Consider the following 19,224-nt stretch of genomic DNA (forward strand, 5'->3'; position numbering starts at 1 on the left):
TTAACTAGTTCACACGCTTTATTTGTAACACTCTTCACGACGTACAACACATTAAAAAGCTTTCCCCTATGCACAGTTATCTTTTATGTTTCTAGTTTTAGTGTAATTTCCTTCTGAGGAAGTATCTCAAAAGCAGCATGTCTCAGCTGTCTAAAAGAAATGGAATTTTCTGCCCCATCTCTTGACTGCAAATGCTGTTCTTCCTTCAGAATTGTAGGCTGAAGGTGATGACTTTCAAAGGATGCTTTTTCTGAACCTGAATTTGTCTGGAAATACCATTAACATTTGTGGGGTAGAAAGTTCAGATTGTTTGACACAGCATATATGAAGGACAGGGCGGGACCCTTTGCAGATGAAATAAATATTTTTTTATGTTAGTGAATTATGAAAGAAAATCTGTTAATAAACTTTTTACTTGAAAGAGGATGTAGTAAAGAACTGACCAAAACAAAATGTTTGCTTTAACAAATTTGTGAGTGGCAGTATGGGTATCGATGAGGGTACAAATGATATATTAAAACACCCAATACCACCATGTAGCAACATGATGCTGCAAGGAGAAGAATGCTTTCCTATTGTTACTTGCTTTTCAAGTTACAACCTCACTCTTTTTTTTTTTTTTTTTTTTTCAAACCACTTTTTAAGAATTGTTGCATTTCTGACCTAGAACATTGGCTTTGAGTTCAAAGGGCCCATTTCTTCAGGGCTTTTGCAGAACACAACTTACAAGATGCAAAAGGACAACTCCGCTGAAGAAAGAACGTTGATGATACTTCCTGATTAGTTCACGTTTTTTCCTGATCCTATAATGTAGTAGACTTTCTTCCAAAAGGGACTTTTTTTTTTTTAAAAAAAAAAAAAGGGAAGTTAAATGTTTTACATATTAGCAAAGTCTGATGATTTACACATTAATGTAGTGCAATACCAGTCTCATTTTCCCCCTCTTCCAGCACTAATAATAGAGGAAAGAGCATGTAAGACAACCCTAGTATTTTGGACACTTTCCAGTTTGGGTAATTGCATTCTGTCTACCAACACTTCTCCTGCAGTTATGATTAGATACAATGTTCTTTTTCACTGTCCTGAGCTCTTGTGCAGTATTGCTGTTCACTGTTTAACAGCTGCCACATTTCACTTGGGAGATGCTTGCATTTAAGTATTTAATGAGATGATCCTTACAACAGGGCCTTCAATTAGCTGCATTGTGACTTTTAAGCTGCAATCTGTAACAGGAAAAATTAGATGCCGTGTGAAGGTAGGATTGCTCAGAAAAAGTTCAGATAGAGTTGATGACTTTTTAGTCAAGCATCCTGTATAATATAAGAATACAGAGAAGTTCTGAAAATCATGATTTCTTTATAACAAAATAACCAGTAGATCAGATAATGATAATCACTCCACCATTCTTTTTATTGTTCCTATAACTTATTTATTTATTTAGCATTCTATGAAAAATAAAACATTTTGTGTAGGGAAGGCTGAGAGTACCCTCAGTCCACAGACATCAACATCTCCTACTTTTGCCCAGATACTGAAAAGCAATCAGATGTATTTTTGAGCCCCTATAATAAATAAATAAATAATAAAATAATTTAAAAAAAAAAAAAAAAAGGAAGAATAAAAGGACAACATTATCATATGAGTGAATATTTGAATATTCTCTATACAGTTCTGGGTGGAGTGGGAGGGAAGTGTAAGTGTCATGTTGGTATGAAAGAACGACCAGGTGAAAGGTCTCAAGAATTTGAAAGAGAGTTCAGAGTTCAGGGCTGAAGAAGATACTGGTCTGCATGAGCTGGGAAGATATATAAACAAAGACATGTACAAGTTATATAAATATTTCTCTATAAAGATATAGAAAAAACAGGGTTTAAAAAGTACCTTTATCCTTATTACTTAGAGTCCAGCTACTTGTATTTTCTTAGTAGGGTGGGTTTTTGTTTGTTTGTTGTGTTGTTTTTTTTTTTTTTTTTAATTTCTTTGCTTAGCTCTCCAAACTCATATATGGGGAAACTAAGGCAAGCACTCAGAGACTCAGATTTCAGTATTCAACTTTCAAATTCTACCGCTGAAAACTCATATAATGTGGGCATATTAAATGCCAAGTGGTAAAAGACTGAGCAAGACTCCAGTCCTTGCAATAAAAATAAAACACAAATGGTCAATATTCATTCCAAGATCTCTGTGCTTGGACAACTCTGGAAAAAATATTTCTAGAATATTGTTGTTTCTCAAGCACTCAGTATACACTCTAAAAATATCTGCAGCGGAAGCAAGCTACAAAAGTAACCGTGAGTTATTTATGATGTCAGCAAATGATATAAAATCATAGAATCGTTAAGGTTGCAAAAAACCTTCAAGAGATCTGGTCCAACGGTCACCCTACTACCAATGTCATGATGTAGCAAATGGTTATAATACAGAAAATCCCAACAAGATATGGATTTTGAGGTACCTACACAAATTACGTAGCAATATAAGGAAGGAACAGGTGTGATTATTCTTCACATAGAAGCATGACTATCTATATTCACACCTCTTTTTAATTTTAATCAGCTACTTAGCAAGGTGCCACTCTTTCCACTTTGTTTATTTTCCTTAGCTCTAGAAAAAGGAATTATGGGATACTAACTATGTAAACACGCAGATATACGGAATGGACATTTTGTGGAGTAGCTGAATATACATAATTTCTGAGTTTATCCATTTCACCATGACTACCTTGGATCTTCATGATCACCATGTAATAAAATCACATGTAATAAAATCACTTTACTTGTCATACAATGCTAACCACTATCTCCGAATTAAAATATCTTTAGAGATGAATTAAATTTTGTATTTTTTTTCTTTTCTTACCAAGAAAAATACAAAATTGTATGTGATACAGCAAAATGCATACCAAAAAAAAACCAAAAACACCAGTCTCCTCTGTATTCCTGTGTGATATGGGTACTCTTGCATTCAAATTTTATTTCATAATATGTTCCATAAGGTTGAAATCTTCTATTTCTTTTTACTAATCTCTTTACCTTTCAGCATGCTTTGTTAGACCACTGAATCATGACAAATGATTCTTTACATATTAGGGTACTCAGTTCACACAGGTGAACTAACAAATTAAATGTAATATGAAATGATGAGACTTCAAATATTAGGGACAGTCCTTTTGATGTGGTAAAGAATCCATAACTAGAGAAAGATTTGCCCTTTAATTAAAACATTATCACACTGGCAATGCTGAATGAAATGCCATTTTGAGGAATGCAGTGAAATAATATTAAAACTACAAAAAGCTATCACATTTTTTTTTGTCCTGAAACAGCCATATTTCATTACACAGCACTGAAGGTTAGAAAGCAATCAAATGTGTTTTGCCATCCCTGTCTCAGGCTATGGTAATTATTAATCTGAGGGTTTCTCTCTCTCTCATTCTCTCTTTCCTTCTCACAATTTTTTAACTGTGCTTACCCAAGAGGAAAATGAACCACAGTACTTATCAGCACAATGCATACATTGGTGATACTGAAGGCAACTGACCATAACTGGAGCCATAGGTTAGCTGCAAATCCATTAGCGATAATAATAATAACAACAACAATAATAATAATAATAATAAAACATGCAAATCTAGGCTACAGCTGAGTGATAACTGTAGGAAAGTCACAAAACATGACAATATAATTTGCATGAATATTGGATCAGAAAGACTGTCAAAAGGCCAGCTAACAGAGGTGAAGAGTTATCCAAAAGGGGTCTGAAAAAAAGAATTGAAATTTTAAAGAATTCATTCACATTCAGTTTTCAAAAAATACTTTTTTAATTAAAAGAAAAATGATTGTGCCATGAAAGATAACTACTAAAAGATTATTAAAATGCAATAATAGTAATAATAATAATAATAATAATAATAATAGACATAAGATCTTAAGTTTTGATGTGGAACAATGACTTTAGGCTGAAAAGATATAAACATTTTAGATTAATGACTGCAAGTAGAACTTTAATTTTAAAATAACATATATATATATATTTAAATTTGATTTGTTAAAAATTAAATGTTTTTTTAAAAATTTGACAAACTCCCTCATCTGGTAAAAAAAAAAAAAAAATAAGTGAGTGGTAATTAAATTTGAAAACATTCACCTAGCAGACAATCATGTTTCCAGTTGGTCTTTATCTATAAAATTATTAAATATTATTAATTAAATTACATACATATTAATTAATAATATATATAAAGACCTACTTTTATTTTATTTTTTTTTTAAATAAATGCATGTTTGTGTTTTTTATTGAGTCTTCATTTTATCAGAAGAACGTTCTCAAATCATTATATCCTAACAGCAATACAACCAGTTTTACTGGGAATGAAAACTTAAGCTTATTCACAACTTCATTGCAGGATCTACTGTAAATTCCTGAAGGATGATAAACCCTTGTTCATATAAAAGCAACTGTCCAAAATACAAAATAACATTTGCAAATGGTAGTAATTGTGTAAATACTGGCTTTATAAACTAAATTAACAAATTAATTTAGAATTGATATAATAAAATATAGGTATCATGTTCCTTTAAAAAAAAGAATTATAAAACTAGAAAAATCACGTCAATAGAAACAGTGTATAGTAAAAAAAAATGCTAATATTATAGTAGGATAAAGATTTGACAACCCATTTTTCTACAGTGTACTATCTTCTTTGTGTATGAAGGAATGAGAGAATTGGATTTCTATGACTGTTTAGAAAAATAGGAATCAGGAATATCAGCTTTTGGTTGTCAAAGTGTTGTATGTACATCATTTCAATTAAAATATTAACCTAGTTGTTGTTTTCTGTTTCTCTATTTATGTGTGGGGATATCTTTACGCTTCCCACATATTTTCAAATATCTATTTTAAAGTTTAAGTGGTTGTTGCTCAGACTTTGCTTTTATGAAACTTGTTGTTATTGTGTTTTTATATTATTACCTGGTTCTAAAAAATGCAACCCTGAAGGCTGATCCGCACCAGCCTGACTTTTTCTGAGAAAACTACTCCTCATATGAATCCTTCCATCCTTCTGCATTTGCAGTGGTCTTCACACAAAGTTCTTTTTTCAGGATGGATTGCACACGGTACAGAATATACCCTTTTGGATGCACTTGTTGAGCTACTGCAGAAGCCTGTACTTTTTCTTCACACTGGTGTACTTGTGTGCGTGCTTGTGTGTGTGTGCCAGTGTATCTATCTGTGCCTGTGTATCCATTTGTGTGTCTGAATGGCACATTTTTTGCCCATGCTTCTGTGGATAATTACAATCTTCTGCTGGGCTTGCTGGTTCCTTTATAGAACATGATTTAGCAGCTAAGGACTTTGCAGTGGGTAACAATAACCCAAAGCTATCACAAGGAAGCTGCAACAGACAGTGCTAACAGACAGTGCCGATCTATATGGTGAGATTTGACAATATTTGATCACTGCTTCCAAAGCTTCTGTTCTGTTGTGCCTAGGAGCAGTCAAAAACAAAAGCAGAATGCATGTCCTGGAAGTGGAAGTCCTTTCTGTTCTATTTTCCATTTAATTTATGCTGTATTTAACTTTAAGGAGTACATTCCCAGCCCTTCAGAAAATGTCTCTATTGCCAGAACTAATGACTGGATATTTTCTTACCATATCACCTTAACAAAAGAACAACACACTTCAGCTGAATTTGTCAGTCCTACCCAATCTCCTTTTAACTCAAAGGCATATGATCAGTACGTTAAACATGATTCTCCTGCAACACTGCATGACAAATTGAGCTTTTCAGACTCATCAATTAGTACATCTCCATTTGAGGACGATTCTCAAGGACCAGATCACAGTTCATCTGTAACCAGTACTGATCAGGCCCTCTGGTAAGATGAAACTCCAGGTCCATCATGTTCCTTTTTAGAAGAGGTCCATGCAAGCATAGCTTCTTCTGAAGAGGTTTCAGAAATTCTAATAAGGACTCTGTTGCAAAGAGAACTGAACAGCAAACTCTCACAAACTAATTCTGATTCAAAAATCAGTGATTCTTTGGACAAATGTATTATTATGGCATATGTTAAGCCATTATTTGAATGGACATGAGAACCAGTTGAGCAGTCTTTGGACACTGAGGTGTCAGTCAGGGAAGAGAAAAGGGAAGATGTGAAGAAACAGCAGCCAATCCAGTTTCACAGCCGTAGTGACAGCGAACCAAGCAGGAATGGCTTGTTACAGTCCCTCGTGGGAAAATGTAGGTAGTTACAAAAATCACTTGTCTCCTGCTGCTCTGAAGAAAGATGATAAGAACAAATGTAAAGTAAAAGATATATGTCCACAGGATCTGGAGACCTCTTCAGGAAGGGACATAATGTGCTCCGCCTGTAATGAAAGGTTGTCCAGGAGTCTACAATCCTATTCACAACAAAGTTGAATCGGTAATATTCATCAGACCATGACAGAGCAGTAAAGTTGATAAAGGCCAACTTCTGAGGACACAATCAAGAAACAGAGATAGTAGCAAACATAGGAGCAAAGGAAACAAGAGGAAGTCAAGAACTCATGACTCTGGCATGTCTCAAAAAAAGCCAGAAAGGCTCTCTCAGTCATGACAGTACTACATGCAGAGATGTAAGCAGATCATAATCATGTAGCAAAGTCCATAGCTAAACAAGAACAAGAAGCAGATACAATGATCATTACTATATGAGAAACAATTGTGAAGTAGATATCTGGAATGTTGTGCTTTTTGGAAGGTCATGCTTATGTCAAAACATGGTCAAAGATGGCTATGAATACTCATGGAGGAGGAGGACTCATGCTCACTATTCAAGGAAGCCACTAGTCCAGAATAAAGTATACAATCCTTTACTGAAATGCTAGATCTGTATAGGTGGAGGTGATCCCATGAAAGACGTTACTGCTGTTATGAAAGGTGCAGATCAAATAGGTGACCAAACAATACATCAGGCAGTGACTGATACAAGAGAAAGCAAAAAGCCTGGTGGAAAAAGGAATTACAAAGCTCCCACTTTTCACAATGCAACCAAGGAGACCACAGTTCTAGAGAAAAGAGAGACTTCAAGAAAACAACCAAAATTCAGTAACTGCTACAAAAATGAAGATAGCCTTTCAGACAATCAGTAAGAAAAAGCATAAGAGAAAAAACAACAACAACAACAAAAACTAGGAATCTAAGTGTAGAGACATCCTACAAATGAAAAATGATGGACATAATGAGGTGTCACAAAAAGAAAAAAGAAAAAACATAAGGAGAAACACCAGAAACATAACATAAGTAAATCAGTACATTCTTCTCCAGTTCTGATTACAATTGATATTAATAGTGACAAGGAGCTAGAAAGTAATGAATGTGACAGCAGCATTACTCGGGCAGGCAAAACACAGACAAACAAAAGGGAAAATGAGTCTCCATCAGAAGAGACTTTTCTGAGAAAGCCTGAATTTGAAGATGTTTAGAGAGTCAGCAAGGAGTAGCAGCCAAAACTGATAGTTTCACTGCCACCAGAGCAGACTTACACAGTGACATTAGAAATGCTGAAGCTGACCTTTAAGAAAACAGCAACACAAGTTTTAACTGATAGCAGTAGTAACACTCCTTACACAGAAACTGTAACTATCCATTTTCAAGGAACACAAGCAGCATCCTCCAGTCAACTGTCTACATTCTATCTTATCTCAGTGTAAAACATTTTTGTTTGTTTGTTTGTTTGTTTGTTTTTTTCCCTGTAAATCAACAGGTTCTGCTGACAAGGCTATTTTGATGTGTTAGTAATCTATCATAGGTGGTCCTGTTTGCTCTAGAAATGAAGTCCTGAGAGAAGGCAGTTGACTGGAGGATGCTGTTTCTGTTTTTCAAACACAACTTTGAAATATTCTGTGGGTATATTTTACATACTTACAGAATACAAGATAGCTTTATGAAATTAAAACTTCCAAACATTCTTCTATCTTATCTCAGTGTAAAACAGTCTTTTTGTTGTTGTTGCTGATATTACCTCATTTGGGATAGTTACAGACTTATTTCCACTAGTGTAAGTCCCAAATCAATGTGTAGTTTCCATTTTCAGATAGGACTCTGCCTTTCTAAGTGCTGGAAATACCCAAATAGCATTTGAACACTGATACATGTGAACGTAATTCTTACACACCATCGTTTGGGAGTGTTTGGGATTTAATAATAGACGCTATCTTCTCTTTCTGTATAATGAAATACATAATATTTCTAAATAAATATAATTATAAATATATATATATATATTTTCTAAATAAACGTTGCAAGTCCTCTTTATATCCCTTGCAGGTTGGTTGTGGTCTCCGAGTGCTGTAGACATTCATAAATCTGTGGATTCACACAGCTAAGTAAGGCATTTAATTTCATTTTAATCTCACAAAAAAGAAAGGATCTTTCTTCAGAATCTCAAGACGGGAATATTTATTTATTTATTTATTTGTTTATTTATTCTTTTTTATTTTTATTTGTTTTAATGAATCCCTCAGTGATGGAAACAATAGTACCACAAATGTACAAACCCGGGCAGAGCTAAGAAAGTGTTTTTCACTGTACTACCTATTAAACTGTAGTACATCAGAAACAGGACATATCCAGAAAAGGTTTTTTCTTACTATTATTCAAAGAGACTGCATATTTTTTGGCATCCAGCTGTTATGAGACAAGCCATATCTTGTCAGACCAGCAGCACATCTAGCTAAATACTCTGATGCCAACAATTGGCAACCAGAGACAAAGATTAGAATATAAAAACCTGAGCATTAAGTATTTCCCTAATATAACTTTTTAGCTTCCCATCTGTAATATTTAAATTCATGCCAAGGCTCTACATGCAGTATAGGTGACAGAAAATGTCCCATAGGTGCACACTTATTCTAGTATTCTTTCTGAAATTGCATTTTAGTACACTACAAGTTAAAAAATATTACCACAGGTACATGGTACTCCGTCATATTCCTCTTTGCATGAAGAAGTATATAAAAATACACTGATGTTAAATAAATGTTTCAGTTCCATGCCAAATACAAGCTCACAGCTATATATATAAACTGCTCAAATTATAATCATGGACAGATCATTAAGTTAAATCATTTGTACCTATTGTTTCATTATTAAACCAGAAAATATTTTAATAATCCAATTATCTGTCCATCAAGCTGTTGAACAGACTGTTTTTCTTTCTGTTTACAATAAAGTCCAGGGTAGCCAGAGTTGTTTACTTATCTGCTTGTGTATTAACAGCTTTCATTCCATGAAAGAGTTTGAAACATTGAGGTGTTAAATGAAAAATTAACATTAGATAGAATGATAGACAAGTGTAGGGATTGTATGCAGTGAATGAGTTTGGTGCTGAAAAGTATAGATTAGTTTTTCTTACAGAACCACAAATAAATTTACCATTTACAGTGTTTATGACCTCATGTTTCTTCTAGGAGCAGAACATGGAGAATACATGTAATTCATAACATCACAACCCAGAACCTTAGTACATGGAAATTATATCTAACATAATGAAGGCTTGTCGTATTTGATTTAGCCATGTTAGTAGTTTATCAAATAATTGTACCCACACTAGGCTCAGAAAGAAAAGAAAACAAAAAACACCTAATATGTGGTGTAAAAATTCTACTGAAAATAACCATTTTCTTTCCTTCAGCATCCTCCTGCTTCCTATCTACCCCAAACTCCCTGGTGGACTTGGGAATTACTGAGATGCCAAAAGGTATTTTCCATTAAAAAACAAGTGTTTCAAACAGAGCACATTTTGACACACATTTATTTCCACTGTCCCCCTTTTAAAATAAAGTATATCTATTTTACAAATTAAGTTTAACATAGCCAATCCAAAAGGTTCAGAAATTCTTTTTGGAGTATTGTGATATTACAATACCAAGACTGCCACAAGATGAGCAATTCCCAACAATATGAAGTTTAACAAGAGCAACTGACAGATTCTGCCTGGGATAGGGCAGCCCTGAATACATGTACAGACTGGGGGACAAAAGGCTGGAGAGCAGCCCTGCAGTAAGGAGTCAGGGGGTACCCATTGACAGCAAGTTGAATATGAGTCAACAGTGTGCCCTGGCAGCCTAAAGAGTTAATTTTATCTTGAGGTGCATCAAGCATGGAATTGTTAGCCAGTCAAGGGAAGTGATTATCCTGCTCTACTGTGCACTAGAGTGGCCTCACTTTGAGCACCGTATGCAGTTTTGGGCAACACAGTATAAGAAGGACATAAAACTAGTAAAGAATGTTCAAAGGAAGGCTATGGAAATGGTGAAGGGTCTAGAGGGCCCTTATGAGGATCATCTGAAATCCCTTGGTTTGTTCAACCCAGAGAAGAGGAGATTGAGGGGAGACCTCATGGCAGCTTACAGCTTTCTCATTAGGGGAACAGAGGGGCAGACGTTGAGCTCTGCTCTCTGGTGATGGTGAAAGGACCCAAGGGAACAGCATGGAGCTGCAACAGGGGAGGTTCAAGCTGGATGTTAGGAAAAGATTCTTCACTGAGAGGGTGGTCGGGCACTAGAACAGGCTCCCCAAGGCAGTGGTAAGGTCACCAACCCTTCTGGAATTTGATAAGTGTTTAGACAATGCTCTCAGACATATGGTTTGATTTTTGTGTGGTCCTGTGTCTCAGGAGTTGGCCTCCATAAGCCTTGTATATCCCTCTCAATTCTGGATATTCTGTGATTCTAAGAGATTATTTTGGACTCATGAGTAAATGACACACTGGTTTTCTGGTCCTATCCACATCTTTATAAAAATCAAAGAAAAAATGTATTCCTTAGTTCCAATGATCCAACTGCTTCATTAGATTTGTGACTGTGCAATTAGGAAACGTTACAGAACTTTACTTGTTAGCTGAAAATCTAACAACAACAACAAGTCCTCAAAATTTTTCTCCACTGTGTAAATTCTTTCCAGCATAGTACTGTTATGTAGAGCTGAAGTTGATATCTGATTTGAAATTAATCATTTTTTATGTATAAATGTGGTTGCCACATTATTATTGTGGTCCTTGCACTCCTCAGTAGAACTGTCTTACAGTGAGTAAATTAGAAAAGTAAGATATCTAATATAATAGAGCATTCTATTACAAGCACCGGAAGGAAATGGGAGACGTGGTCACCTGGGATATAGAAAAGGCTGAGGTACTTAATGACTGTTTTGCCTCAGTCTTCACCAACAAGAGCTCCAGCCACATGGCTCAGGCCCCACAAGGCAAAGGCAGGGACTGGGAGAATGATGAACCATGCCCACTGTAGGAGACAATCAGGTTTGAAACCACCTAAGGAACTTGAAGGTGCACAGGACCTGATGAGTACATTCTCAGGTCCTGAAGGAACTGGCAGTTCCTTCTAATACATCCAGTCATTAGACATGAATGATCATGGAACTGTCTAATGGGCAGTTCCAGTCTAATACATCCAAGTTCTTTTTTGCTGGGGGCCCCAGAGCTGAACGCAGTACTCCATGTGGGGTCTCACAGGAGCAGAGTAGAGGGGGAGAATCACCTTCCTCAACCTGCTGGCCACACGTCTTTTGATGCAACACAGGATACGGTTGTCTTTCTGGACTGCAAGTACACATTGCTAGCTTGTGTCAAGTTTCTCATCAATCAACACATCCAGGTCCTTCTAATAATATACTCAGTCTTTCAGAATATTTTGATATCATGATATACAGACCTTGTAGCTAATGGCTACAGGTGAAAATGTCCCTTCCTTTGACAAATAAAGTTTCCATAAAACCACAAAAGCATATTTTTCATACACTTGCTGGAAACAGACAATATTTGCCAAACAGACAAATATAAATAGCATTTTAATCTTTAAAACGTAATTTCAGCAGACATTCCATAATACTTTGTATTGTCAGAGCTAATGGCTTCACAAATGTCATTCTTACTGTGACTCAAAAGGAGAAAGTGTGAGATACTGCATTTGCTTTCTAGTTCAAATCAATGTAGAGCTAAGCCGTGTATAACTATGTTTACATAAACACCTAGCTGATTGTCAAACATAAGATAGAAAGCAAATCTAATACTTTTCTCCCCAAAATATCAGAATTTATTCATTTGTTTGAAGAAATAAAAATGTGATTTTCTATATCACTGTGTGTGTCCTGTTGCCTTGTCTGTGATCCCAGGGTAGCTAGCACAGCAGATTTTCAAGGATCTGTGGAATTAAACACACTATCTTAATTTGGCCATGGGAAATAATATGCTAAATAATAATATCATCAGGTTAAGCTTTCTCAGGCAAAACCTGTGCATGGTGGCCATAACATTCCAAATTAAATTCCCACAACAAAAATAAAATTCCTTGTGATGACCTTAGATGATGATAATGTGCTCATGGCACTTAGTCCACTTAGGCATACTGTGGTGTCCTGACCATAAAAGTAAAACCACTTGTCAAAATTCATATTAAACATAGGAGAAGGTGGTTTCTACTGTTTTATACATTTACACCCTTTCAGCACACATTAAAAAAAATGTAAAAGTATCACAACAATTTTAAAAATCTAAATTTTTGGAATATCTGTTGCAACAAATTTATTGAGGCTGAGAACTCTCACTAGCACATTAGTAATTTGAAGAGCTAGATAAATGCTGTGCTAATAAGATTCATACAATCTTCAGATTTTTGACAGGGAGAGATATTTAACATATTTTGCATTAACATGATTCAGTTTCAGTAAGTATTTTCTACTGCGCAACAGCCTTTGGATCTGTTATTAATTATTGTAAGGCAGCTTTCTTTCTTTTTTTTCTTTTTTCCTTGCAGCTATGTTTTTTGTTGTTATTGCTTTTGTTTTGTTTTTGTTTTCCTATTAACATTGATGGGATAAATTTATGCCACTCCTAATCTTTGGATTTCACTCTTTAGGCCACATATAAAGACCTTTCAGTTCCATCACAAGAAATCATGACAAATACCTCTTTCAAGGGAGAGGTACCCCATCCTCAGCAATCCTGCAGAAACTAGGGCCAAGTAACTATCAAGTACGAATCAGCAACTCAGAAGGCTGCTTAAAGGTTGACTTAGACAAAAATGTGCATGCTTTAAGACTTTTTTCTTGAATGCCCTTGGGTTTAAAATGGAGTAGGGGAGACTCAGTGAAAGAACTAAAGAACACAGTAACGCATTATTCTCACAGTACTGGGAATGGTATGATAATTCTTGTGAGTAGGGAGGCATCTGTTGCTGACATTTCAAAAATTGTTTCATGACTGGTGGTGTCATGAAGAATCTGAGTGGGCAATAGAAATTGCCAGTTCATATATATTTGAAAGTGAAGGATTGCTGATCGTTCTTGAAAAATGTCTGTTGCAGAACTAGGACTTAGGAGCAATGGGGAGATACAACAAATAGCAAATAGATTAACAACTGAGAACTGAACAGCCTGCAAAAGTTTTAACTTTGCCATGCTATGAAAATAAGTACAGTGAGGTACTAAGGACTGAAGAACATGGGTAATGTAAGAAGCTTATAAAAATAAATAAATATTGCATTTTTGTAGATGAACACAAACCAGGTTTGTTAATAGATTACTAAGTTATTCAGTATGGGTTTTCATCTTTCTTCTTAGCTGTAGAAGCACAAAGGAAGGAAAACAAAGAGTTTGAAAGGCTGCTACCTATTATCATTCCCCTTTTCCCAGATATATTTGTTGCCAAAAGATACAGTGCTAGAAAATAGGTTGTGTGCTGTTTGCTGTTGTGCTTGTGTGTAAGTATGGGGAAGGGAACAATATATTTCTCAACACCGTTTCCTTTTAGACTTTGCTGATTTTGGTGAAGAGTGTACAGAAAAAAAAAAAAAAAGTGCACAGAAGTGCACAAATTGAGAACTGAGCATTTAAAGTTGAATTCCCAGGAGACTAATCCCAAGAGATCTTCAAAGCTGTCAGAAGAGAACGGGATGTAGGATAGTTATGGCTGGGGGCCCGTACTTCCAGGACCTGTGTCTTCAGGGAGAGTAGCCAGCTAAGGTGCCACACGTTTTCACTTGCAATTTGTAGGATTCAAGAGGGAATTGGTTTTGTGAAGTGACAAAAAGCTAATGCAAACCTAACACTCATCTGCTTTTAGGAATTTAATTTGGACTACTAAAGGATTGAGTAGTTTATGCAACACTAATGGATTATATTCCTCTTCACTTTCAGTGGAATTTATTTCTGATCAGTTCTAATTCTACGTGACCAAAAGGGCAGCTTTTGTGTTTGTATGTTACTTGTTTTAATCTGATTTTAGTGGATTTATTCAGTTCTTTTTGTTAGCTGGGTGTTTTACTGATTCCTAAATATTTCATGAAATGCTGAGCTTAGCATTTTGAGGGTAGAACAAAGAAATATTGTCAGACCTAATCTAATAATTGTCAGAAAGATTAAAAATTTCCATTGATACATCTAAGAGTTAAAGACAGTATCTGTAAAGCCTTGGCAAAATGCACTTTTAGCAACTTTTGCTCTGGTACATACATAATCGTTTGTTTACTTGCTTCATTGTTTTTTAAGGGAACTGTGAAATTACTGTTTTTGCAAATGGATATAGTTTTATATTAGTATATTACTATATATGTACTTTTAGATGTCAATGAAAATAAATTTTTATGAAAAAAGTATATTAATTTTAGCACTTTTGTGAAATACAAATGCTAATCTGCAAGCTCTCATAAATGCATATAAAAGTCCTTAAGTACTTAATACTAATGCCAGCATGAATGTAGGTTGTTTATTTATTTATTTATTTGTTGTAGCTTTGTGTTGAAGTCAGTTGGGCAAAAAAATGCTAATCCCACGGATTAAAAGCAAAAAATTCACTGCAAATCTGGGATTGAAACTAGGTTTTAAGCACGACAGTTTTACTTAAAATAGCAAAGCCAGTGACTATCAGTAATGGGTTGTAGAGGAAAGAAAATAGTGAACTCAGTTTTGAACATTAACTTTTTTTTTTTTTTCATTTAGTATAATTACATGGGCTGCAGAGGCTCACTAGTTCCAATTGCAGACCAACAACTTTGTCTGTGTTAAAATTCTCTGCTCTTTGCAACATTTTCCTTTACAGTAAATATTTGCAATTCATATGAATATGTCATGTATTAAAATTGCACATTTGGTATTGATCCAGATTTTTCATTCTGCATGTTCAGAATTGAGACAGAATGGCCGATGTTTTTTATATGTGTACTTTTACGAAAGAAATTAGGTAAAACCTACTGAAAACCTCTGAGAACAAGCTGTCCTCCATCTGAATTTTGGTGATACACTTTAGATCTTTTACATTTTTTTATTTTTTTTTTTGAGAATCTTTTGGAATGATGCACAATTGAAGCCAGTGAAGAAACCATTGAACATTTCTATGTTTGCTTTGTCTAACCTTTAGTCTATAACAAAGACAGATACAAAAGGGATACTGCACAAGAAAGATGTTGACCTGTTAGAGCAGGTCCAGCAGAGGTCTATGAAGTTGATTGATTAGAGGACTGCAGCACCTCTCCTGTGAAGAAAGGTTGAGAGAGTTGGGGTCAGCCTTAAGAACAGAAGGCTCTGGGGTGACCTCATTGTGGCCTTTCAATACTTAAAGGGGACTTATAAAAAGGAAGGAGAGTGACTTTTTTGCTTGGGCAGACAATGACAGAAGGGGGAATGATTTTAAACTGAAAGAGGGGGGATTTTGATTAGATGCTAGGAGGAAATTTTTCACTCAGAGGGTCGTGAGGCTCTGGAAGACATTGCCCAGAAAAGCTGTGGATGCCCCGTCCCTTGAAGTGTTTATGGCCAGATTGCATGGCGCTTTTGAGCAAGCTGGTCTAGTGGAAGGTGTCCCTGCCCATAGCAGTGGGGTTGAAACTATATGATCTTTAAGGAACTATATGATCTTTATGGTTCTATGTTCCTGTGGATACAGGGGAAGTGGAGCAGATGGAGGGGGGTTTGTGAATTTACAACTTAAAGTTGTTTGAAAGCATTTTATTTTGAGAATTGTTTTCACGCCTGGGTGTACTTGTAAGGGTACATGAGCTGGCGTACAATCTCTTTCCTAATGCTTTAAAGGAATTTTATTTCTCCAAGAAAATAATGAACTTCCTTTAAGGAAGGTGTATAAACCATATAACATATTCATAATGGAGTGCCTCATCGTGTTTCTGATTAATATTTTGTACACTGCATATCTTTACAGATTTTCTCTGTGGTTTGCTAGAATCTCTCTTTGCTTGAAGTCAGGTATTAGCAAAAGAGATTAAAATCCTTGGCTTTTCTGTCTTTTTAGTCAGTGATCTAAGTTATTTTAGATATATATTCAAAACCAACCAACCAACCAACCACCACCACACACACAAACAAACAAACAAACAAACAAACAAACAAAAATAAGCCCTAACTACTAAAAGCTGAATCTGTTGCTGCGTTGCTGTTCTTACACCTCAAAAATCAACATAGGAGTTACAGTTCATTCTCCCCCGCCCCACCACCACTTTATTTTAAAATAATTGCCACACTGCCACCTTATGGCCAATCTATATTTTAAAAGTAGGAACAACCTTCGAGCTTGTGTCTTGCGGCTTATGCATTCCATGCGTTTTCCAGTGTTTAAGTGAAGAATTTAACTTTAACCCTTCCCCTCCCTACTTCTCCCCTTTTACCCCCGAGAAACATGTTAGCCTTCAATTTAATAACTGAAATGTTGCTACCTGTCTGCCTTTGTCACTCAAATTGTAAAGAAAACACAGTACAAGGCAGTGCACACAGGATAATTAACACTGGGTGAGCATTCAACAGCTAATCTAATTTTTACAACAATGTGAAACTATGAAAGTCTTTCATTAACATCTGCTTTCCTGATGTGGTGCAAGTCACTGAAGTTTATGAGTTTATGAGATGAGAAAAAAAAAAAAAAGCCTAATCTATTAAATAATAGATTTATATATAAACATGTAAATATATATAAATAATAGATTTATATATATATATATTTTTTTTCCTGGTGCATCTGTGTAGCAGAGAGAAATGAAATTGTGGCATGCACTTAATACCTGCATGTGCAAAATAGAAAAATATTTTAGCGAAATTAAATGCAAAGATACAGGTCATCCAACATACTCTGTAGTAATATGTGGTTTTTAATACTTTCAAAATTCCCAACTGTGTGCAAAGTGTCTTGACATAAGATTATGCATCACTACTTACTTAAACAATTAGATCTGAAGCTGCGGTGGTTTTACTCTTCTGGGCAGCTGAGCTCCACCATAATCACTCTCTCATTCCCCCTCCTCAAAGGAAAGAGGGAGCAAATACGATGAAAAGGGCTCAAGGGTTAAGGACAAGGAGATCACTGCACAATTACTGTCATGGGCAAAATAGACTCAGCATAGGGAGATTAATTAAATGTATTACCTATTACTAACAAACTAGAGCACTGAGAAACAACAAAAACAAAACACACTAAAACCACCTTCCCTCCATCCACTCTCTTCTACCTCCTGCCTCTGGGCAGCTCAGGGGAACTGGAACTGGGCAGCAGCGGTTAGTCCCTAATGCTTCGTCTCAGTTGCTCCTTCATGGTCACTCTCTTCCCCTGCTCCATGTGGGGTCTGTCCCACAGGATGCCATCCTTCCCGAACTGATCCTGTATGAGCTTCCTACAAGCAGAAGCTCTTTAAGAACTGATCCAATATGGGTCCATATCACAGGGTCCATCCATCAGGAGCAAACTGCTCCCACATGGGAACTCCAGGGGCAGCAGCTCACTCCAGATCCCATGCTCCTGCGTGGGCTCCTCTCCATGGGCTGCAGCTCCGGTCTGGGGCCTGCTCCTGCACGGGCTCTCCATGGGCTGCAGCCTCCTTCAGGCCACATCCACCTGCTCCTGTGTGCGCTTCTCCACAAGCTGCAGTCCACACTGCCCATGGAGATCCATCTGCTCTGCCATGGCACACCACGGGCTGCAGTGGGTCCACCTGCTCCACCATGGGCCTCTCCACAGGCCACAAGGAAACTTGAGCTCTAGTGCCTGGAGTACTTCCTCCCCCTCCTCCTGCACTGACCTTGGTGTCTACAAGGCTGTTTCTCACTCCTCGCTCTCCCAGGTGCTGCTGTTGCACAGCAATTTTTTCCCTTTCTTAAATCTGCTCTCACAGAGGCCCAACCACCAACTCTCACTGGCTCAGTTCTGGACAGCTGTGGGTCCCTTTGGAGCCAGCTGAAACTGGAATTTATCTAACATGGGTCAGCTTCTGGAGTCTTCTCACAGAGGCCACCCCTGCTACCAAAACCTTGCCATGTAAACCCAATACAAAAGCACATGTCTGCCAAAGTCAAACCATTATACACAAACAATTTACTTTTATAATATATATTAAGATTCATATCAGGTTATCCCTCAGTAAAATAATCATCAGCCTAGTTATACAATATTTTTCTTCTTTAAATCCGAGTAAAGAACCTCACTTGCCGAGGCAATCGGCTCCAGGGCAGACGCGTTCTGCAGCGGAGTGGGGGATCGGGACAGGCAGGGCTTTTTTTCCGACATCGAGGCCGCTCGAGGGAGCCGCCTGGACCCAGCAGCCCCCGCGAGGGAGGCTGAGGAGGCGTAGGCGGAGCCAGCAGCGCCCCCTCCCCGGCCGTTCAAAAGCAGCCCCTAGGGAGTGCAAGTGACCAGGAGCGCGGCGACCAGGGCGTGGTGCGTCAGAAGAGCGGGCACGGCAGTTTGTGCAGGCAGGGCGAGCAGGGAGGGCAGAGAGCGCAGAGTTTCCACCACCCATAAGAACAACATCTTCAACGGCTGTCGACCGCTAGCTAGGCTGCAATGGTCTTCACCACGCAGAGAGTTCTCTCTAGAAAGTCTGTGACCACCCAGACTGATCGCCTGATCAACAATGTGGCAGTTCAGGTCTCTGGATGCAGGGACTGTCTGAGCCTGTTGCTGCCATCTGAGGGAGGCAGAGGCACCGTGTGTGTGAGGTGCACCGTGTGTGTGAGGTGCGAGCAGGTGGATGACCTGGTCCGCCTGATGGCAGAACTGAAAAAGCGGGTGGAGAGGTTGAGGGCCATCAGGGACTGTGAGCAGGACATAGACTGGTGGAGTGACTCCCTGCAAGGCCTGAAGGAGAGGTACCGGGGTGAGACACCCCAAATAGTGGGTGTACCCCCTGCCCTGTGGCTGTCAGGCAGAGGGAGGGGACCTAGGAGTT

This window comes from Anser brachyrhynchus, assembly GCF_964034855.1.
Source record: "Anser brachyrhynchus genome assembly, chromosome: Z".
NCBI lineage: Eukaryota > Metazoa > Chordata > Aves > Anseriformes > Anatidae > Anser > Anser brachyrhynchus.